This window comes from Lycium ferocissimum, chromosome 2, assembly GCF_029784015.1.
Source record: "Lycium ferocissimum isolate CSIRO_LF1 chromosome 2, AGI_CSIRO_Lferr_CH_V1, whole genome shotgun sequence".
Classification (NCBI taxonomy): Eukaryota; Viridiplantae; Streptophyta; class Magnoliopsida; order Solanales; family Solanaceae; genus Lycium; species Lycium ferocissimum.
This window is the reverse complement of record NC_081343.1, coordinates 38,201,520-38,225,462: the sequence shown is the minus strand read 5'-3', so window position 1 is coordinate 38,225,462 and position 23,943 is coordinate 38,201,520. Positions and strand designations below refer to the sequence as shown.

General features: G+C 31.1%; 1 long non-coding RNA gene across 1 annotated transcript; it reads left to right on the top strand.

Annotated features, from left to right (window-relative positions):
• Positions 1 to 22,368: 22,368 nt before the first annotated feature.
• Positions 22,369 to 23,529, top strand: LOC132048018 (uncharacterized). Its single transcript, XR_009412877.1, has 3 exons — positions 22,369 to 22,484; positions 22,618 to 22,789; positions 23,375 to 23,529. It is a non-coding gene; the product is annotated as an uncharacterized LOC132048018 (long non-coding RNA).
• The last annotated feature ends 414 nt before the right edge of the window (positions 23,530 to 23,943 follow it).

The window sequence follows — 23,943 nt, the reverse complement described above, 5'->3', positions numbered from 1 at the left end:
TTTTTTCCGTACAAGCAAACCACATACACCACCCGGCCAAGGGGCCTTTCTCTCCACCTCACCAAATTTTATGTCTCCTTATTAAATCACCCCAACATCCTGTAAAAAAGGCCCTTGTGCACCCATAGCATCCAAACCAAAGCTGATCAAGTTGCTCCTTTGCACCAAGTTTTCAATAATACCCTTGATCCTGCTTCCAAAGAACAGTACAGTCTTTGTGCCAAATCTCTCACTTTGAATAACCAGTACCACATCATGTCCTATATGAGTAGAATCAGTGGAATTTAATGTCACTAGCCCGAAGCCGATGGTGCTCAAGTTTGCAACAATTTTTGCCGGTCTTGTAAGTCGGCGTTAGTTTTTTGCTACGCTTTTGTTAAGTCATTTGCCGGATCTATGTTGTCTTCTTTGTTGAAGTTGGTACGTAAATTAGGCTTTCTCGTAATCGTGCTACCGCCACGTGTTGATCTCTATAGATTGTGATTTAAAGCGCAACTTTGTTTGCCGTTAACCACAAACCAAAGGTCATCAAACCACTCAATATGTAAGTGCTTCTTGTTCCTCTCGCAGTTGTAATGCTATGTAGTTTTGTATTACTATATGTGTCAAACTTAGCCGATATTGCAAGTTTTCAATAGGAATGAGCATAGCTAATATCGCCCATTAAAAACCATACAATAGCAAAAGATTGGTTGGGAATATGGCTAAGGTTGGGAATATGAAACTTATCCATGTTGATAAGCCTTCTTCCAAGATTGCAGTAGTTAAAATGACCGAACTCAACTTCACTTTGATACTTCTCGGTCAATTTTCCGAAAGTCTCTTCCTTTTCCTCCGAAAATTCCTTATTTGCCAATTGAATTTTCATTTCTTCTCTCTTTTTCTTGAGCTCATTGATGGCTACCACTTCTTAGCATGCTCTTTTGTCTTTTTGCAAGCTTTGACTTCTTTTTCTTACCCAAGCATGTGAACCATGAAGCACATGATCCTTTGCTTAACTTGTGAAAGAAATCCTGATATAAATGAATAGAAATCAAGCCAGATGTTGTTAAGATCGATGAACCGATGAGCATAAAGACCGTGTTTAGCATAATTGTGCGCTTAATTGATGTTCGTCGTTCCCCGTCGACTCGCAGCTGTGAATAAGTGTCGCATTTATGCAACCTTGTGCCCGTTAGTCCGTATTACTTGTACACCAACGAAAAATGGATAAATATCTCGCTCTTTTATCTTTGGAATTCATTTCTCTTTTTATTTGGTAAAATTGAATGGTTAGTATTCTTGATGTTTTAATTTAACTAATTATTCTGTGAAAGATATCAAGAAATATTACGGAAAAATCACAAATCTCGGTCGATATTGATCAATGTGAAGCATATTACGAAGCCGTCGGAACAAGAAGAGAAGAATATATGGTCTTGATCTCAAGCACAAAGTTATTATGGGCCAAATCTTTGCGTCAATTTTGCCTTTAATGCTTCAATCGTTTAAACCTTCAACTTCTCAATCAAGACCTACGAGAAAATATGGAGGAGTTAGTGATGCGATTGATTCCTACAACGTTGATCGCTTGCTTCCTTTATTTATTGAGAAGGCACGCCGGAGTGATTTCTTCACCATCACATCATCCAAATACTCATCGTCGACAAACCATCGGGGTGACACCCATAGTGCCTCCTCCTAACTATCGCCAACGTTGACGATGTTGATCCTTTAGTTTCTGATGGTGATCGTAGTCCTTCACCCATGCATTAGTTTTTTATGTTATCCGCTTTTTGTTGGAAAGAACAAACTTATGCACTAACAATACTTGATGGATGTGTGGGTTCTTTTGGTAGTTGATAGCTTGGTGTTGTCGGTGTTTTGGACTTAACGATTGAGATTTCGCTATCTATTTTGAACTTTTTTATAAATATTATTTTATGTGAATGTCGGTTATTTTTAAGGGTATTTATTAATTTGTATTTAGTATGTTTCAACGGGCGTATTTTAAAAAAAAAGCAAACGAAAAAATATTTGCGATGATTTGCGGCGGATTTTGGTCGTTGCTAGAGGGACAAATATTCTATTGTCGCTAAATGCGAGCACAAATAATTCAATATTTTGCGACGGAATAGCGACAATAGTTTTACGTCGCTAATTTACTTCAACGAAAATGAAATATGAAATTAGTCACGGAATTTATAACAATAGCAACAAAAATAATCCGTTGCTATAATGTGCAACGGATCTCATGCATCGCTACTATTCGCTAAGTTTGCAACGGATTTCAATTTTCCGTCGCTAATAGGTTAGCAACGCGCAAAATCGTAATAGACGCCATTCCGTCGCTAATCCGTCGCAACACATGTTTAGCAACAGATATATGCTGATTAGCGACGGAGTACGTCCGTCACTAAACGCTATTTTTTTAGTAGTGAATTTGTAGCTGTAAAACTCTTCCACAGATAAATGTCAATAGTGGTATAATAATATTGTAGAACCTGGTTGGTGGTGGGTAATTATAGCTCAATCATGGCATTAGTGTGGTTACATGAGTTACACAAGAAATAATGCCCACTTTCACCACTAACTCATGCAAATTAATATTATTATTTTGATATTAAAATGCTATTTTGCTCCACCAAAAATTATTTCGAAATTAGATATAGATTATTTTTGCAGAGCGTTGTTTATAAAATATTGCATAATAATTGAATTATTGTATGAGGCTTCTCTCCATTTCCATTCTCTTCATTTCCGTTCTCTCTTCCCCAAGTTCCTACTTAGATGGAAGCCACATGTCATGATTAAGAATTAAAGGTTGAGATTTCATTATCCAAAACAAAATCCTAACCATGATTAAAATAACAAACATTTCCTTTATTTACTATCAAAAAAAAATTTCAATCCCGCAATTCTAGATAAAACATTCTCTCATGCACCCTTAAATATACTTGAAAATTTCACTCTTTTCCTGTGTTATTAGGAGTTCTTTAAAAAAAAAAAAAAAAAACAGATTTTTACTTTTTGTACACGTACGAGTTCTTCTTTATTTTTTTCCCTAGTCCTTTTTCATGTTCCCATTAAACAGGAGAGAAATAGACATCTAATTCTCAGTGGGAACAATAAGACTAAACTGAATCAATGTATGATGTAATAGAATTTAAAAAGAATAATATATATTTATAAATTTTGAATTAAAAACGAATCTGCATGATGTTAATTTTGTTTTGTCTATAACTCCGAGTTACCGAGAAAATTTAGAAACAAAATAGCAACATAATTCTATATTCCTGTGTAATAACAAAAACCTGTTAAAAGAAAGAGTTCGTAATAAATATGAAACTAATTTTTAAATATATGTTTGGATGCATGATATAATGTTTTAACTAGAATTGTGGGATTGGAGATTTTTTTAGAGTATATAAATGAAATATTTGTTACTCTAAATCTCACTTTACCCCTCTAACATTTAAGGGTTGGGAAACAATACGCCCTTCATATATTGAATGGGGACAATAACCCCCTTATACAATATTTTCCGGTAAGAGTTTTCTTTTTTTGAATAAAGATCTTTTTTTTTTCTTTTTAAAATTAAAATATAAATACGGAAAAGGATCGAATATAACCCTGCACTATCAGAAAAGGGTCAAATATACCCCTCGTACTTTCAGTCCAAATATATCCATGTCGTTATACTTTCAGTCCAAAGATACTCTTCCATTATATTTTGGCACAAATTTGTCCTCAATTTTAACGGAAAAGACACGTGTCAAGCCAACAATTAAATAACCCACCCCCCAATTTTAAAAACACGATTTCTTTAGAAGACCACCGTTTAACCGATCGGACCCGTTTATCTTCTTTTTTATTTTTTTTGAAGTTTTTCCTCATTTGCACCTCTTAATTCTCTTAATTACACTTTTTCTTCTTCTACTGTTGGCTATTTTCATTGGGAATTAACAAGACATTGTTCAATGGCCGGAGCAGGTCATTGTGTAATTTCTTTCGTTTTGGGTTGTCTGAATGTGTCCTCCATATTATTTTTCGTCACTAGCCCTCAAAATATTTTCTACTTTCCTTGTTCATGAAATCATATTAGTTCCTCTTAGATATTTCTTAGAATTTCTCAAGATATGTTGAGTGGTATTTAGTCACTATTCCAGTATATTAGCACATTGAAATGTTGCTAATGGTAGAGAGATTTTTGCTATTTTAATAATTGTGCAATTGACATTTGTTTTCAAGTTTCGGGTTGTTAAACGGGTAGTTTTTCAAAGGAATCGGGTATTTAAAATTGGGGGTGGGTTATTTGTTTGTGAGCTTGACACGTGTCTTTCCGGTAAAATTAAGGGCAAATTTGTGTCAAAGTATAACGGGAGGGGTATATTTGGACTGAATGTATAACGGCAAGGATATATTTGGACCGAAAGTATAACGAGGGGTATATTTGACCCTTTTTTGATGGTATAGGATTGTATTTGACACTTTTTTTATATATATTTTAATTCTAGAAAGAAAAAAATAGATCTTTATTCAAAAAAAGAAAATTCTTACCGGAAAATATTACATAAGGGGGTTATCGTTCCCATTCAATATCTGAAGGGGGTATTGTTTCCCAACCCTCAAATGTTAGGGGGGTAAAGTGGGATTCACTCTTTTAATCACGATTACGATTTTGTTTTGGATAATAAAATCTCAACCTTTAATTCTTAATCATGACCCGTGTTTTAAAGGCGGGGTGGTTAACTTAGTAGGGGTCGAGGCGTAAGCCCCGAGGCACAGGGCGTAAGCCTCATGGATCTTTAAATTTTTAACTTATAATATAGTAAAATAGTATAATGACACAAAAATTATAAAATATATATATAAATAGTTTTAAAAAATTAATAACATAATTAAAGAAACTCATAGAAAGCAAAACTTCTAACATGATTTTACAAGTATAAATAATTGCAATGATTTAAAAGTTATTATGAGATACAAATCATTTTTAACCCCTTAACTTTCAAACAATAAAAGAATCACAATTTCTAAAGCATACTACTATCATATATACTATGCAATTTACCTCCCTAAAAGAAAATAATCAATAAGCTTTATCAAATTATAATTAAAACATCACTCCTTCGTGAATAAAAATAATATACTTTCAAATAGCAAAATAATAAACTATGATAATTTTGAGACACATGACAAAAACGTGAAGACTAATGGCAAGTATATATGTAAAATTCGGCTATTATTATTAAAAGAAATGTTAAGTGATGTTCATACTCGCAGTATTCTCAAATAGTAAATATGCAATACTACAGTTCATTATTTGAGTTATTCACAATCGTCTTATTTCTATAGATGAAGTAAACTATTAAGCATCATTCATTTAATAAATAATTATGAGGGTCAATAATGTTAACTGGGAAATTTGACACCTACTTTATGTAAGAACTCTTATGTGAGCCCCGAACGTTGGGCTTTAGGCGTGTTTAGGGTGTATTGTCGGGCGCTTAGGGCATGAGCCTCACAGAACTAAGCCTCACATGTAAGCCCCGAAGCGTTTTGCCTGTGCCCTGCCAGGAATGAATTCCGAAGCGAGTCCCGAAACTGCCTTTTTAAACACTGATTATGACATGTAGCTTCTATCTGAATTTTTTTATGTAAAGACCAATTGCAGCTCCAGTGCCTCTCTATTCGTCCCCTTAAACAAACGCGAGATTCCTAATTAAAAATAAATAAATTCTAGCCATGTCTAACTTCCTTTAATTTGTTGAATTTTATTTCATCTTTAGAAAGCGACCCTCTCACTCTTTATATATTTCTAGATGGAGCACGGGTCCAACATTTAGTAAAATACTTTTAGAAAAGAAAAAAAAAATTGTTACATACAACATATATAGAGGAGTTGAAAGAATAAAGATTTTACAGTTGATGAGTTGCAAGAAATGAATCTTCTGAACTGTGTAGAATCTGCATTCTTTAGCTTGGTATTAAAATACAATTACCTAAAAAAATTAAAAAGGAGAAGATTAGTTATAGCAACAAAACTGCAGATACTCTTCTTATACGTCGACTTCTCCTGTCTCTGGTATCAACAGTTTGGCACATATTAATTTATCCTATCATCAGCGGAGGAGATCGACCCTCTTCAATTTAGCTGTTTAATCGTTGTACTGATCTACAATTGGCCAAGGAACTGAAAGTTTACACATTCCTTAATATTATGGCTTAAGTGACTAAAACGCATCCAAACTTGGCACGAATTGCAACTTTAGTCCTCAAACTATTGCTACACTTTAAGACACCCCTAAACTTGGCTAACTGGGTTTTAATACACCCCCGAGTTGCCACATGGCACAACAAGTGTAGTCACATAAAAAAAAAGAAAAATCAAATTTGGAAATTTCATTAAAAAGTATATTTTTTTTTAAATCAGAAAAAACTAATTTTTAAAAAGAATGTGGAAAACCTATTTTTTAAAAATAAATTTGGACTGGATTTTTTATTAAAAAATATGGAACTTTTTAAATCTTGAAAAATGAATTTATTTTAAAAAATGTGCGAAACCTGTTATTTTTTAAAGAAAATCTGGATTTTTTTTTAATTAAAAAACCTGGATTTTTTAAAAATCTGGAAAACTAAATAAACCCATTTTTCTAAAAAAGAATCTGAAAAATTGAATTTTTGATAAAAACCTAGACTTTTTTAAAATCTGGGATACTGATTTTTTTAAGAATAAAGTGGAAAATCAGCTTTTTCAGTTCTTTTTTAACGAAGTGTCTTAAAAGAATCATGAAAATATGAATTTTTTAGGACACTTTTAAAAAAAATATCAAGTTTTCATTTAAAAAAAAAATCCATTTTTTACAGATATTTTAATTAAAACTCTAGTTTTTTAGTTTTTTTTTTTAAATCAAATTTTCCAGATTTAAAATATATATTTAATTATTCCAGATTTTTTATAAAAAAAAATTGTTTTACTTTTTTTTTTTCAAAACAATTTCTCTATGTAGAGGACACATAGGATGAAAATGCCATGTGGCATTAATATTTTACACGTGGAGGGCCACATAAGCCTTTTATTACAGCTGGACCCGCGAGTGATTACACTCACTCCGGATCATGAGCTCAGGGGTGAATTAAAACCCATTTTGCCAAGCTTAGGGGTGTCTTGAAGTGCAGCAATAGTTTAGGGACTAAAGTTGCAATTCGTGCTAAGTTTGGGGGTGTTTTATTCACTTAAGCCTAATATTATCTCTGAAATCAAAGGCTTAAACAAATCAATTATTTGGCATGTAAAGAAGAACTGATTTCTTATAGCCACCTCAAAAAATTAAAAAGGAATTGAGTTAGCAATTTTTAGAATTTTGGACCCTTATTTAATATTTTCTAATTTCACCTCCCACAAGCCATATTTAAATGGTCAGTCTTCAGTCTCTTTTACAATCGTATCCATCACTGCTGGGTAAATCTCATTCAAACTACTACTACTACTTTCACAAGGCACAAGTCATTATAAGCCAAATTGCTACATTGAAAACTACTACTACTACTTTCACAAGGCACAGTTGAAAACTAATACTACTTCCATTATTTATGACTTCCTGCTATTGAAAAACTCTACTTTTACAATTTCCCTCTACAAGGAGAAAAACTAATATAAATTAAATCTAGTTTAAATTCTTCTAAATGTGATTTGGTATGTTGACATCTAAACACTTCAATTTATTTTGCAAGAGGTCATGTTTAGTGGATGCATAATAAAATGATTGTCTCACAAGTCTGCAAACATGTAATTGAAAATTTTAGAAGGCAAGTATTTGGAAACAAAAATTAGAACAGTCGTATACTCCTTATTCCACTTTCCAAGGATTTTCATGGAGAAACTAATAAGTAAAATTTAATTTTCAGATTTATATTCATTTAGCCTTTATTGTTTGGGGTTCTATTAACATGGCATGTTCTCTGAGAATGTCTTCAACCACTGCTTTTGGAACTATAACATGAGGGGGGGGGGGGGGGGGGGATAGCACTATCCAAATAAGAGATGATAATCACTTGACAAAACGTCTATCCAAGTCACACATCAGGTGTCTGCCTATAGATAATAAACTAAATGAGTGTAACTGATATAACACACTAAGAACAAATGCTCAATATGATAGCATAGGAGAAACCTCTCAATGAAAGAAAAGTGAGGGATTCTCCAAGAAGTATTAACAGAATAGACAACTTTTTCAACTTTTGGTTTGAAAAATCAGTTGGGAAGACATGATATCAAAGCCAAGTGAATCACTGGTTTTTTTCTTTTGTTTTTTTACAAGCAAATTTTATTTTACCCCTCCCTAGGAGCTCCCACCTTTTTGCTCCCTTGGTGTCTTGAACTCACAATCTTACGGTAGGGTGCTTACCACCTGAGCAACCCCCTCTTGTCATCAAGTGAATTACTGGTATTTAGATGGAGAATATAGTAAGAGAGAGGCGTTAAAAGGCACCACCTCTTACTATAAAACACTTTAATGCAGAGAAAAAAGTTGAAATGTTTGACAAAAGTACATTACTATGTGAAGGAGAGTAAGAAACCAAAATAAGTTAAAGCTTATACCATTCCATTATGAAGGAAGTACCATAACAGAGCTATTGAACCAAAGACTGATAAGATATTTTCAGTCCATTCATAAATTTCAAAAAATTTCGGTATCAATACATCTATTTTCAGTTTTTTTTTTTCAATATAAAATTTTTTAAGATAAAAACCTTCAACTAACTCAGTAATCAAGGTGGACGATTGAGGTAATATGATTTTGTTCAGAAAGATGCATCAAGGTCAACAAAAAGAGCACAGAAAATCAGCTTGTCGCATAAGCCAAATAAATGTACAAGTAATCTAGTTATTATGCAATATAGTTTGCAAAATCGTGCATGACTTTGTAAGAACAAATGAACGATGCAAACAACTCATAATGATTACTATGTGATCCCAATGCCTAAATACCTTTAGCTTCAAATCAGCCCCCTCTCAACTGAAAATTGGCACTCCATTGTTCTCTCCATTTTTTACTATATTGCAAAAGGCCCTTACGAAATGCCCTTTTTGTTTACTTTAAACTAAATAACAAATAGTTCATGCAATGTATTCTAACAGCTAGATTATGATACATAAAAATAATTACTCTTTCATCTACAGCACAATAACACATGCATAATTTGAAGTTCATACAGAAATATGCACACTTTTATAAATCTCAGCTTTACAACTCATAATCCTCATAAGAACCTCCAACAATAAATCATAAAAATAATAAATTTAATCACATATATACACTAAACAAAATTAAATCATGAATATAATGATAATTAGAGCAAATTACCTTCCTAAATAAAGTAAGCCAACAATAGTAGAAACGATCTCAAAAAAAGCGGAGCTCAAAATCAAGTGTTAACTAACGTCTCATTCATACTTTGGGCACAATCAAATCTAATCGTTTTCAGAAAGCATCAAATGCAGCATTATGCACCGATACACCATTATGACTCTAAATTAACCTAGACATAGCAAAAGAAAAATTTAAGAAACATAAAATTTAGTCTACCAAGACGACTACCTTTTAGTCGAAGTATACTGAAGTAACACCAATTAAAATGCAATGCTTTGGAGATTATAAATGCAAACCAAAAGAAAAAATAATGAGTAAAATGCATCTATATTAAATATGAAGCTTGAGAATGCTTCATTGTTCAAGCTTGTGTACATTCGATTTATATATTTCAACAGGAACTATGTGCTAGAATTTGGTGCGTATCTAGTTCTTGAACATAAATCTCAAAATGTAGCTATAACGTTTCTGTGAAAGATAGTAACAGAGAAGAGTAAATGGAAAGTTATTTTTTTAATCAATGGAAAATGAAAAGTTGAAGCAATCAGATTGGGTATTAACAGAATTTGAAGGGACATTTTTCGGAATCCAAAAGGAAGTGTATTAATCTAATGCAAATGAAATTACTACTATAATTTGTCTATCCATCGTTATCTAACCCAAAATAACAACTATATATTCACGCATAACAAACCTTCCGAAACTATACCTATGTTGAGAAATTTGAAAAGAACTGAAAGAAGATTAAATTAAAAAAATTGATAGAAAAGTTTACTGGGAAGACCCAACTGAGAAGATGAAGAGAACTCAAAGATTTGTAATTGAAAGTGCAAACAAAATAGGACTGAAAGAGGGAGGGCTTCTTGTTGCGTCTTTCCAAAGAACAAGAAAGTACAGAAATGGCTTCTAGAATTATGTTTAGTGTGAAATGTCAATTCTACCCTTGGTCGCCCTAACCTTCACTCTTCTATATAGTAAAAATTTATTTTAAGAGAAACAAATGCTGCAATTGAATTATATATTATACTAGTTGCAAGGTGAGATTATGTGTTCTAAAACGGCCAAACTCAAGATATAAAAAATAAGACGAAAGTTTATCAAATAAGTATAAATTAGGTCACATTTGTCTATTATATAATTAATTTAATGTAATTATAAGTTAAATATATCTTATTGATAAGTTTTCATAATTATAAGTTTCTTTGTCATATAATTGGATAATTTTTAAAGAAAAAATTATTTATGAGGAAGCAAATTTGGTAGAAAACTTAGCAATTATCATAAGGACGCAAGTGATTCGATATTCTATAAACATGATAATTACAACCGGGCAAAGATCATTTCGTATTTTTATGATTTTTTGAGAATGCAATTTTTATTTATAGATAGAAACATACATCTTTTAATAGTTATTAAATTTTCACTCATTTATTTTATGTTTCGAGACTTTATGCTAGTTAAATGTGGATTTTAACCTTACTTTTAGACGAAATTCAAGAAATAACTTAAATTTATTAAAATGAGCTTCAAGAATCAATTTAATTCTTCATATATACTTTATGCTTGAAAGGATTAGTTTTTAGTTAAGCAAACAAGAGCTTATGAATTTGAATGGTAATGCTACCTTCATCTTCAACACTATACAAAACCATCAATAATTTTTACTATTTGTAGTTATAAGCACATGCAATCTCACTAACGAAGCAAAATTTTAGAGGAACATATGACGTGAGATATGTTTAAATATAAAGTAAGACCTAATAAATGCTTCAATTGAAAAAAGAAAATTTGGCTCTAAAGTTATCTAAATTTACCGGTCTAAGGACAAATAATTTAAAAGGTATTTCCCTCGATTCATATTATATGATGGTTTTAGTTTGGGCACACACTTTAAGAAATCACTCACCTCTAGAAAGTAAGAAGTCCTTTTACTAAATTAATTCTTAATTAAATACTATCAATTTAATATTATTTTTTGCGTTTGTAATAATTCACTTATTGAAATAAAGAATTTGAAAAAAATATGTTTGGATTTTTGCGATTATTTTTCAACAGGGGTCGTTGAGTATCAAAAACTTATTACCCGAAATCCTTTTTTTTAGATAATACATGCTTGATTATACAAATACTTATTTATTTTAAACTAAATATAAAAGTTAAAACACCATATATACTACGAATCAAAGAGATAAACTAATAAGCAGCGAGAAGAGATTTTGCGAAAGTTACGACACCAGTATAAAAGCTCATGTGAAAGGGGTCTTCATTGATAAATGAAGACAAAAATAAGCAAATGAAAATATGTAAGTACAATTGAAAGTAACCACGTGTAAGAATTCTATAAGATGAAGTGAGGATGTGGGGACGACAAAACCCTCACTATCCTCACTTATATTATTAAGCAGTAAAGTTATACTACAACGCACAAAACGATCTGGACGATGATTACATTTTAAATGGAAATGGCATGATCATGACAAAAAACTAAATTTACAATAAATATAACTTTTAATTAAACTTAAAACTCCCAAACGTTTTCGACGCAATTGCTTACAGTTAACTGGGTTTATTTTACTACTGGTCTCGATATTTTCAATTAGACCCTAATTAAAATTGTACTCCACTTGATAATGACAACAAAATAATTGAACTTATATTTAAAAATTGGTTTGGCTTTATGAAAATGAAAGGAAAGAATGGAGAACAAACTTGTACCAATTAGACTTTAGTTGCCTTTTTGGCCAAATCAAGTCAATTTCACTTGTGCATTGACTTTCTCTCCTCTATTGTTTTTCAATTCAATTGATTAATTAATTTAACGACGTCCCACTTTCTAAGTAAGTTCCATCACAATTACTCAAGTGTAAATTATGTCTAGATAGCATCATTTTTGTATCAATTTTGTCTAATTATTGTACTTTTCAAACTTAAGCTAATTAAAAACTCAATCTTTTCTATAGATCTCATACCAATTAGGTGACATAGTTTTAGCCTATTAGCAATTCAGCTACTTAATGACTATTATTTACAAAAATATCAGTTAGTGTTAGACCAAGACAAAATTTAACATCCGAAGGTTGGTACCACTTCTATTGTGCAAATAAGAAATTAACACTAAAGTACATGATGATTGATTTGAAAAAAGAAATTAATTTAAGCTTCGTCAAGCATGTACTGTTGAATAGTGTTTTTCCTGTGCTAGAAATTTCGAGCAAGTATCAGCCAAATATTTAAGAATTTGGGGGCTGGTGATTCAAATCATTAGTTTTCTATTACTTTTTTTTTTTTAGTCAATTTAATTTTTTATTTCACCGACCAAGTCATCCGTCGACATTTAAACTTGTCCGCAAAATTCACTTAAACACCTTAACTTAGGCTTTTTCCGGTTGAACACCTACACTCCTAAGATTTGTATCTATTAAATACTTTTTGCTGATGTGGTAATGTGGTAAAGCGTGTGTAATACACACAAGACAGGCCCGTCCAAGGCATTATTTAGCCTTTTTTTTCGTTTTCTTTTATCTCCTCGTCTTCTTCTTCTTCTTCTTCATGTAATCTCCTTTTAGTCATTGCAACCGCTGACACCACCGCGACGCCAACAACAACGCCAACCATCTTTCTCTAGCCATTCACCTCTTCCACCTTTCTCCTTCCTTTCTTTCTCGAGCCATTTATCTCCTCCAGACCACATCGTTTTCCTCCAGGTCTGCCACCTTAGCTCGTTCGCCGGAAAAATGGAGCTGCCACTAGCACCATACCTCTCTCTCTCCCTCCTCCTTCTCTTTTGCCAAAAATCAGTATCAAAGCTAAACCTAAAGCCTAAACTGATCCAAAAACAAGAGAAAAAGGAAGAAAATATGATGAGATTTTGGTTTGAAAGAACAAGAAGAGTCGATGAAGATGAATTGGGATGCCGGCGGCGGCAACATGTTTAGGGTTTAGGTTTAAGTTATTTTTCTTTTCTTTTTTTACTTATAATTATTTTTTTAATATTATTTTGGACCCCTCAATGCCACATGTCGTCTTTTAGTTAGTCATTTTCCACGTTACCACGAGTGTATCACACCCACTTTATATTACAAATTTTAATGGGTACATATGTTCAATCGGAACAAACTTAAGTTAAGATGTGTAAGTGAATTCTACGAATAAGTTTAGATGGCAGCCGCCGACACATGACTTAAGCCTTATATGATTTATAAAGTGCGCGAAAAAGTAGATATTTGAGAGGGCGTACTGAAGAGACGTTCCTATTTTACACTAACTTTATTTATTCCACTTGATCAATGTCTAGACAAAATTTTCTATGTTTCTTATTTCTACGAAAGTTCTCTGCAAGGGCTCTCACATTAACTTCATACAATTTTTTAGTATGAATATAAATTATCATAAATTGCTTCATGTCACATGTTCCAACATCAAATGTGTTCATTAGTGTAATTTTTTAATCTTTCTTATTAGAATTCCTGATTTCATTAGTATTGATTTTCCAATGGGCTGTGATCAAATCTGAAGGACACAGCCATCAGCTAGCTCCTTTTTCTTTTCTTCTTCTGTCAATACTAAGTTAATCCATATCAACATTTAGCTAAAGATTAACATGAACAGAAAAGCAAAAAAAAAAAAAAAAAAATTTAAGATGATATAATATTGGTGATGAGTGATGACAATGACTCTACCCTATTCCAAAGAATTTAAGATGATATAATATTGGTGATGACAATGACTCTACCATATTCCAAAGGATGTATCCGACATTAAATGTTCATGAAAATGATATTGTCTATGTGATTGTACTTAACGTGATGTCATCTTTGTTTTAACTAAACTTCATTTCATTATTCTAAGACTCAACTGTATATATGCTCTACTAATTGAAAATTAATGTACTACTGTATATAAGGGAGTTGTTCACCTGAAGTCATTCTATATATGAGCTAGAACTTAAAATATTCTATTGTTGAAGGATAAACGGGCGAGACAGAGATGATACGACGACATTACGTATATATTCCCAACTGTTCAAGGGGTAAAAAAATAGTTGCACATTTGAATAAAGTGGATAATGAAATATATAAATTTATCTTGAGCCGTGCGATATTCTTCGTCTCTTCCTTATCATTAGTCAATTAGGGAAAAATACAAAAATGGCGCCTTCTAAAAAAATTAACATAGGGTTAAATAAGCCAATTAGAGTTGAAAATAATAAAAATTTAAGTCATTATTATCTTATATTGTAAAATAATAATAAAATATATAAATTGTTTGAGGATATTGACATAAAAAAATTTATTAATTCAACTCTAATCGGCTTATGTAACCCTATGTTCATTTTTTATGAGGTGCGAAGGTTCAAAGTAGTTTCTTAAATACTTACTCTTGAGTATTTTTTTAAGTTTGTCAAAAGTAATGTTTTTGTCTTCAGGGCCGGCTCATATATAACTTTTTTTTTGTGCGGATTGTCCTTCTTTAGGGGGTGGTCTTTAATTTCGTCCCCTCAAATCGTCATTTTTAATTTTTACCCTTCAAATTAAAAAGGTGGTCTTTAAATATTGTCCTTTCGCAAATCGGGTTCAAAAGCCCGAGCCGGCTCAAAAAAAAAAAAAAAAAATCACAAGGTAAGGCTTTAGCAAAAAGTCGCAATCGTGTACTTTTCCCAAGACATAATTAAACACTCCGCCCTTATAAGGCAAAGCATCGCAAAACTTTGGTTATGCCTTGGGGCAAGTACTCTATCTTGCGAATTTTTAAAAAACGTTTTTTTGGCAAGCGCAATTCGTCCGCGTCTCCGACATATTTTTTTACGCCGAATAGGCACAGTTCATGAAACCTATCCCTTGCAAAAATATTATTATTATTTTTGACTCTGCTGAGTTTTGAATCCAGAATCTCGAGGTATTTTTCGCCACCTTTTTAAGAGAAGGGTAAAATCTAAAGACTAGCGAATTGAGGGACAAAAATTAAAGATCAGTCCGTGTGAACAAATTGTAGCCAAGGCTCCCACTTTTTCCTAAAGATGGTACGTATACATAATTAAAAAAATTAATCTATTACGGTTAATTTGATGAGAAATTTGTGTGGAGAATTACTTTTTTACCTTTTAAGCTATCATTAATCCTTTAATGGGTACCTAATTTATTGCCTCGTTTATATCCCAACGAGTAAAAATAACATGAGCCCGCATTATTATTCCTATATTTACTTTTTTCATTCTCACTTTTACTATTCTTATTCTCTTGTTATTATTGAATTTTTGAAGTCTACTAAACAATATACCCTCTGCATTCTCCAAAACTTACTGCTCTCTACTTACAATTTACAAAAGATCAAAACTTGTTTTTTGGCGTCTTCTCCAAAATTTCAAAAACATTGCAACAAGAAATTATTAAATTGAAGCAGCGCAACACTATTTCGATATCATTGTATTAACTTATCAAATTCTTGAGCCAGGTTTTTTTATTCTAACTTTATATGAAGTGTTTTCATTGAAAATTTGTGACTGTTGATATCTTACTTCATAAGCATATATTTTTGTTTAGTTGTTATTAAAATTTATTCAATTTAAATATATCAACTAGAAAATATGATTCCGGATATGCAAAAGAGAAAAAAGTAATTAATGACTTCGAATGTAGAAAAGTTAGACAACTAAATTCTAAATAAAATAAAATTATATGGTGATCATTTTTTTTTTTTAATTTTAAGGTAGAGATACTATTTGAAGTTTGGCGCCCAATGTGGATGGTAAAGTACTCCTTGTTTGTCTTCGTCCTTTGAATATTTGCGGCAAAAAAGATAGTGAGAACTCACATTTAGAAGTGCAAGTATTGTAATTTTTGCTATTTGAATTTATTTTCTTGAGTTCAGTGTAACTTTTAAAGGTGCAACTTGTGCTATTTCGGTGTTTAATGCAGCTATGATTTTTTTTTTTTGGTTTGCAACTTCTAAGATTTGATGAAACTCTCTAAGTAATTCTAGTTGAATTTCTTTCATCACACTTTTTTCTTAAACCGAACAGAACTTCAAAAAAGTCTTGATGAATTTAAAGGACCAATATTGCTCAGAAATATATTTAAGAGACTAGTTAATTCTACCCCAAACTTCTGAAACTATTTTTGTCATTTTCTGTCAATTAGGATATGATAACAATACTGTAGCAAATTAATGCTCTTTGTTACTCCCTCCGTCTCAAAATATTGTCGTGATTACTAACAATATTTGTCGCTTTTGGAGTTTAAGGCAAAATTAATCATCTTTTTCCTATTCCATTTTTGGTAGAATTTTTCTTGAAGACTACAAACTCCTTCATTAACACATAAATTAATTTAAACATTTAATGTAGAGAGATAATGGCTTAGACATAAATAATGTTAAAGTAGTAAAAAATCCTTTTTAATCATTATTTCTTAGGAGACGTGTAAATTAAAAAAGAGATAAATATTTTGAGATGGAGGAAGTATTCTTCGTCCAGGAACATGGACCACTATGAAATCCTATTAGAGATTTGGTGTCAAGGTAGACAAACGAAGATATTTCTTCAGCAATTGAACTTAAATGGCCAGACCAATAAATAGTTTTTCTTTTAAACGACTTTTGGCGAGGGGGACCTCCCTGGGTCAAGGATCAATTATTATTGAAGAAAGAAGAGCATGTCAAGATCAAATAAGACGAAATTATCGAAAACTGACAGTATGATGTACGATAACTATCAATAAACACATAATTAATTTGGTTTAATATCCAAGTAAATCACAAAATAAAAAGGTTATGCCGACCACTGCTACTACTAGACCAGGTATCTACTAGCAATGTTATTTTTATTTACGCAACCAGTCAACGAATCGAACAAATCTTAAGAGAGAAATAATATTTTCAGAAAACAGAGCCGCCTTCCATTGTTTAATTTAATTGTTTCAAACCAAAGCAGGGTCCAATAATCACCATCAATAAGTGTCACCATTTATGATTATTAAAAAAAAAAAATTAAGTTATATACGTCAGCAACATATTTAAATTTTATGTTATTTGTGCAATTTTATTTTGCCAAGTCTAAGAAAATACGTTAGAGGAAAAAACGGGGACAGTAGGCAGCATATTCCCAATTTAGCGCTCGAGATGGATCAATTCACAACTTGGGCAAGTGAGGGTTTAAAAGGTCACTCAATAATGGTAATAGATGAAAAAAAATATTTTTATCTATATCAGAAAAATTACTTAAGTTTTGTTTTTTCACTTAAAAGGTCACTTTTTTTCTTTTGTATAAAAAATTCACAAAACTTTTGTTATTTCACTCAAAAGGTTACTCAAGACGGAAAGTGAAATATCCAACTACTTTTTAATGACATAGCACCTTAATTTTTAGTCAAAACATAAAAAATATTTTAGCCAAATCCGACCGAATAAGCAACCCGTAAAATTTCTACATGTGCTAAACAAATGCCGGAGAGTTAGTTCCTTTATATGCTAAACAAATTTTATCTGTAGAAAACTGATAGTAAATGCTTTGAACAAAAATACATAAGTAGGGAGAGTTTGGAAGCACAACTCAGTGATGATTTTTGGACTTCTGAGAGTTATCCTTCACAAAATATATGAATAATTGATACAATACAGTCGTTAAGCTGTTGCTTTGGTGATTTTCTTGCAAGATTTTGTTTGCTTACTTGCTAACAGTTAAGTAATCTAACTAAATACTATATTTTAATTAAGTTAGCAAAGTTGAAAGGAACAAAGAAAGCCATCTAATTTTAAGTGGCTCATTTAGGTTCGATAAGTAAATTTTTTTGTTACCAATAAAATTCAATAACGAACTAAGCTAAATGACTTTAAGCGACAAAAATCAATTGCAAGTATCAAGACTATAAATCTATCCGTCAGTTGTCTAGCATATAAAAATAATTTTCGAGTTAAGTACATGTCGGATTGGAGATTCTTGGTTAAATGGGTTGGATTTAATGTTTTTGGATTAAAAAATCAAGCCAATGTACTTAAAAAGTGAACGGATATATCATTTTTTTATTTGAGTGACCTTCTGAGTGAAAGAAAAAAATAAAGTGACTTTTCTAATACAAAAGAAAGAAAAATGACCTTTTGAGTGAAGTAGCAAAAGATAAGTGATTTTTCTAATTAAAAAAAAAAGATCTTTTGAGTGAAATTGTAAAAGATAAGTGATTTTTATGATATGCAAAAATGACATTATTTATTTATTTCCAATAGTTGAATGACCGTTTAATAAATCAACTCGTAAATGAGGGATATTTTGTTGTTCATGCCAAACCAAAGACAATTAGAATAACGGAAGGTCCGAATTTACTAAAGAATTTCACTTATATTTATTATTGGTGTAAACATTTCAATTACATCATTAGGTTATTTTTATTTGTTGTAACAGGTAATTTATCTTATTTAAAAAATTACAAATTTTACATTTTAAGAAGACTTATTTCTAGATATCTTTAATGACTTGATGATGTAATCATATATTTATATTGATGATGTATATAACTCAAACTCTTTACTGAAATGGCTAGCATAATTCACTTATTAGTCAACGCAATTACAAGGTTAATTGTTTACTATAAGTATTAATTGGTAACTAATTTTAATAAGGGAAAATGACATACGGTACCTACTTAAGACTTTTTATTATAAAATATATAGATAGTTTTCCTTATTTACAAAACATAACAATATTTTATGAAACATGACAGATTTTCATATATTTTTCGTTTTTTTTATTTTTTCAGGAAATTTATTTTTTAAATAAAATTATTTTTTGAAAAAAAATTATTAAAAAATATTTTAAACTTTTTTTTAAAAAAATAATTTTTATTTTTTTAATTTATTTTTCTAAATAATTTAATTATTTTTTTTGCTCAAAGGCTTAAAAAATTACCTCAATTTTTGTATATGAAAGCTGTATGAAAAATGTATGAAATGTGTATGTGTGACGAAATTTTTAATATAATTTTCATACACATAATTGTGAGCGAAAATTTAAGCCTTGAATATTGTATGAAAGTTGTTACAATGTTGTTGTATTTGTAATAATTTTCCAGAAACCTAATATAAACTTTATATATGAAAAATGTGAATGAAATTCTAAGTCTTGAGCGAGATATACACATTTCATACCATTCTCATACATAAAATTTTGATCGTAATGTTTAACCCTTGATCGAGATATACACATTTCATACACAAAATTTGAGCCAACTTTTTAAGCCTTGAGCAAGATATACACATTTCATACAAAAAAATTTGAGCGATTATTTTAAGTCTTGAATGTTGTATCAAAGTTGTATACAATGTTATTGTAGTTGTATTAATTTTACAGAAATCTAACATGAACTTTATACACGAAAATGTGAGCGAAATTCTAAGCCTTGAGTGAGATACAAATTTCATACCATTTTCATACACACAATTTTGAGCAGATTTTTTAAGCCTTCAACGAGATATACACATTTTATACATTTTTCATACACTAAATTTTGAGCAAATTTTTTATACCTTGAGCGAGATATACACATTTCATACATAAATTTTTGAGCGAAAAACATAATTTTTTTAAAAAATAAAAAAAATATTTTTTTTTAAAGTATGTTTTGTATAGGATTTGAAATGTTATAGTATGTAAATAGAAAACTATCGTCACGTTCCATAAATATTTCTCATTTATATGTATATATGCGTACTCTAAAGAATAACAAACATGTCATTGCATATTAAAGGTTACTAACAGTAAAAAAAATTACTTACAATATACTTCCATTAATCTTACCAATCTACTTAGATCCATTAATCTTACCATTCCTCTTTGTTCTACCGCTATTTTTCAGCAATGAGCAGTTGCTTTCGTTTCGGTCTGATGATTTGCTTGCTGGAGAACATACATAGGTGCAGACCATTGAGTTGTTGGAGTATTGTCTAGTCTGAAATCTTTTGTCACTGACACCTTCAATTGACCACCGGCAAACACTGCTCTGTTTGGTTAATGGATATTTGAAAATCCCAAGTACAATAACAGAGCTTAATACTTTTAGTCAGGCAATTAAAATAATAACTTATAGCATATTCAATACATAATAAGTCTATAATTAGTATATACACACTAATTAAGTAGGTGTTTGGCCATAGAGACCAAAAACTTTTCCACTTTTTTTTTTTGGGATTTTGGAGTTGGAAATGGAGTTGACCATAGTTTTTGCAAATAGTTTTTTTTTTTTTTTTTGGTTGAAATGTGCATGTTTTGGTTGTGAAAAAAATGTATTTGGAATTTTCATAGCCAAACACTAATTTTTGAAAAAAGTGAAAAAAAAAATCTGGAAAAAAGTGAATAATTGTTATGGCCAAACGGGTCCTAACTAATTGTACACTACAACAACGTACCCAGTGTAATCTCGTAAGTGAGATACGGGAGGGTAGAATGTACGCAGACCTTACCTCTACTTTTGTAGGGCAGAGAGGCCGTTTCCGAAAGAACCTCGACTCGAAAGGAAGGAAAGTTACGGAAAAGAAAGGGGAAAAAAAGGGAAAAGGAATTTCACGCAGACATAAAAAATAATAATACTAAAAAAATAAAAAAAAGTGACAGCAAAAGAGCAATATATCAAGCAAAACGCAATAGATAGTGCTACAAATCGAAGAATAGACAAGTACGCGATTACTAAATAATACTACTACTAAGAATACGTGTAGAGGGGGCTAGCCCCTACCTCTCCCACATACATTGCACCGGGGTGGCTTTTGGATGAAGCCTCTAAAGCCTAGGCTTTAGGCCCCTCATTTTTGGGAGCCCCATTTTTCATCAATATAGATTATTTTTGAAAAATTATAAAGTATTTTATGTACTTTTTTTTACATTAAAAGAAAATGATTAATTAATTTACAGAAAATATGGCCCCTGAATCAGTAATTAATGTATAGTATACAAATACTCAATCTATATTTACTATATTGACAAAAAAGAAGGCCCTCGATTGGTTTCTCTATAATGCTCAATCTACTTTTAATCTTTTACTAAATTCTAATATTTCTATGCTTTCACATTCTTCTTTGTTTCTCCAAAAGAGTCTTTGACTATATTGCTATGAAAGAAAAGAACTATAGGGTATGAATTTGCTATTTTTGTTTTTCTCTGGCACCAAATATTGTAAGAGGTATATTGAAGCACCAAATAAGTATCTCAAATCAAGTTATCAACTTCTTAAACCAGGCTCTATTATTTCAAATTTTTCATTTTTTTCCCATCTAAATCTTGCTTGTTTTTGATATTTTACTACGTAATAGTCTCTTTAACTATTTATTAGAATATAAAATATGTCAACTAGAAAATATGAATCCGGTTGTTCAAAACTCGAAAAGGAAGACTTGAATCTTTGGTAAAATCTCAAAAGGGAAAAGGGCCTGATTTACCCCTCTACTATTGGAAATAGTCCACATTTACCCCCCGTTATACTTTCGGCACAAATTTGCCCCTCTTAATTCCTAAGTAGCAATATTTGCCCCTATTTTTAACGCCAGTCCACTGTGGCAATTGTAATATTTTTTTTAAGGGAAAAGGGCCCCATTTACCCCTATACTATTGGAAATAGTCCACATTTACCCCCCGTTATACTTTCGGCACAAATTTACCCCCGTTATACTTGGTACGACTCTTACATATTATTGGCATCTTTTAACCTAAAAAGTTTTAGCAAATTATAGGCCTAAAAAAATGAGCTCAACTTAACCAACTAAGTAAGCGGCAGCTAAATAATAGGGATGACTATTTTCTTATCCCTATTAACCTAACTATATAATAGGGATGATTTTTTTTTTTATCCCTTCTTTAACTTGATATACATTATATGAATACAATAGGTGTATACAAATGATCAACAAACAAGTTTTATACACATTATGCGTATACCAAATCAAATTTCATATTTGATATACATCAAACACACATTATTAATTTAAAAAAAAACACCATGTATCTAAAAATAAATAAATTAATATTTATGTATTGCATACATAGAATTTGAAACTTATGGAATATTTCGACACCCGCCTATGTATACAAATCAACATGTGTATAGCCACATTGACACAGTATGTTACTATAGTAAATGTATATAAATATTCGTATACATTATATGACTACAATAGATGTATACAAATGATCAATAGCTGTTATAGAAGATGTATACATTATATGAATACACTAGATGTATTTTTATTTTTTTATACGGAGGTGATATAAGTTTACAAGGCAAAGGGTTTCAGATACAGACAAAAAAAAAAAAACAATTGTTAATTGAAATATTTTAGGAGATGAATTAAAAGAGGGGAAATTTGGTTGGACAGAAAATGAAATTCAAACTGTATGTGAAGCTATATTAATGGCATGATTTATGGGTTGTGGGGTACAAAGAAAAATAGCCTAAAATGTGTGAATAGGCCATTCCATACCAATATTTTGAAACATGATTATTCTATGCCAATTGTATTTCTCTGTTGATACACTGTGCCAAATTCCCGTTTTTCTTAGTTAGCTGTGGGAAAATGACATTCATGCAGCAAGATGGTACAATATTCTTAAAGCGTTAAATTACAGAATACCAAAATAACCCTTTGTGAACAAGGAAGCATGTCGACGGACAACACTGCTCTTCTAGTCTCTTAAGTTCGATTTTGGCGTGCTTTCTGAAGTTTCCACACCAAAGTAAAGATGTTAGCCGCTTTATTCTTTAATGCTCACGCTGACTTTTGACTCTTTGTCCTAATAACACAGTTTCCCCAAAAACCACTTGTTGAGATTTTCTTGATGTTGTTGTCACAATAACACACATATAAGAATTACACGTCTACATAATTCATGACCTGGAAGCATTAACTATTTATCCCGTACCATATTCGAATTTAGAATTTGTGAGTTCTTATAGTTACATCAAATTCATATGGCATACAATAATAATTGGTCTCTTGATGAAAAAGTTAGTTATTCAATGATTTTTTTTAATTAAAAATATAAGTTTGATAAAAAAAAAACTATTAAATTCTCGTGAATTTGTGTTTGTGATAAGTTTACATTAGTTGGTAATTATTATTGGTAACGGTAGGGGCAAATTTGTGCCGAAAGTATAACGGGGGGTAAATGTGGACTATTTCCAATAGTAGAGGGGTAAATCAGTCCTTTTCCCTTAAAAAAATATTACAATCAACAAATGACTGTTAAAAATAGGGGCAAATATTGCTACTTAGGTAACGGTAGGGGCAAATTTGTGCCGAAAGTATAACGGGGGGTAAATGTGAACTATTTCCAATAGTAGAGGGGTAAATCAGGCCCTTTTCCCATCTCAAAAAGGAGCTCTTAAGGAAATAAGTGAGATATTTGACATAGATTCTCAAAAAGTAAACTTCAAATAAAAAATAATTATAAATTCTTTTTTCTATTCTCGTTTTTTTGATAAAAAAAGTTAAGGCCCTTCATTGAAGTTTGATTTTAGTCTCCTAACAATATTGAGCCGCCCCTGACAGTGCAACATTAATTATACACTCTACATACTGACTATAAGTTATGGTTATTTTTTACCGTGGCAAC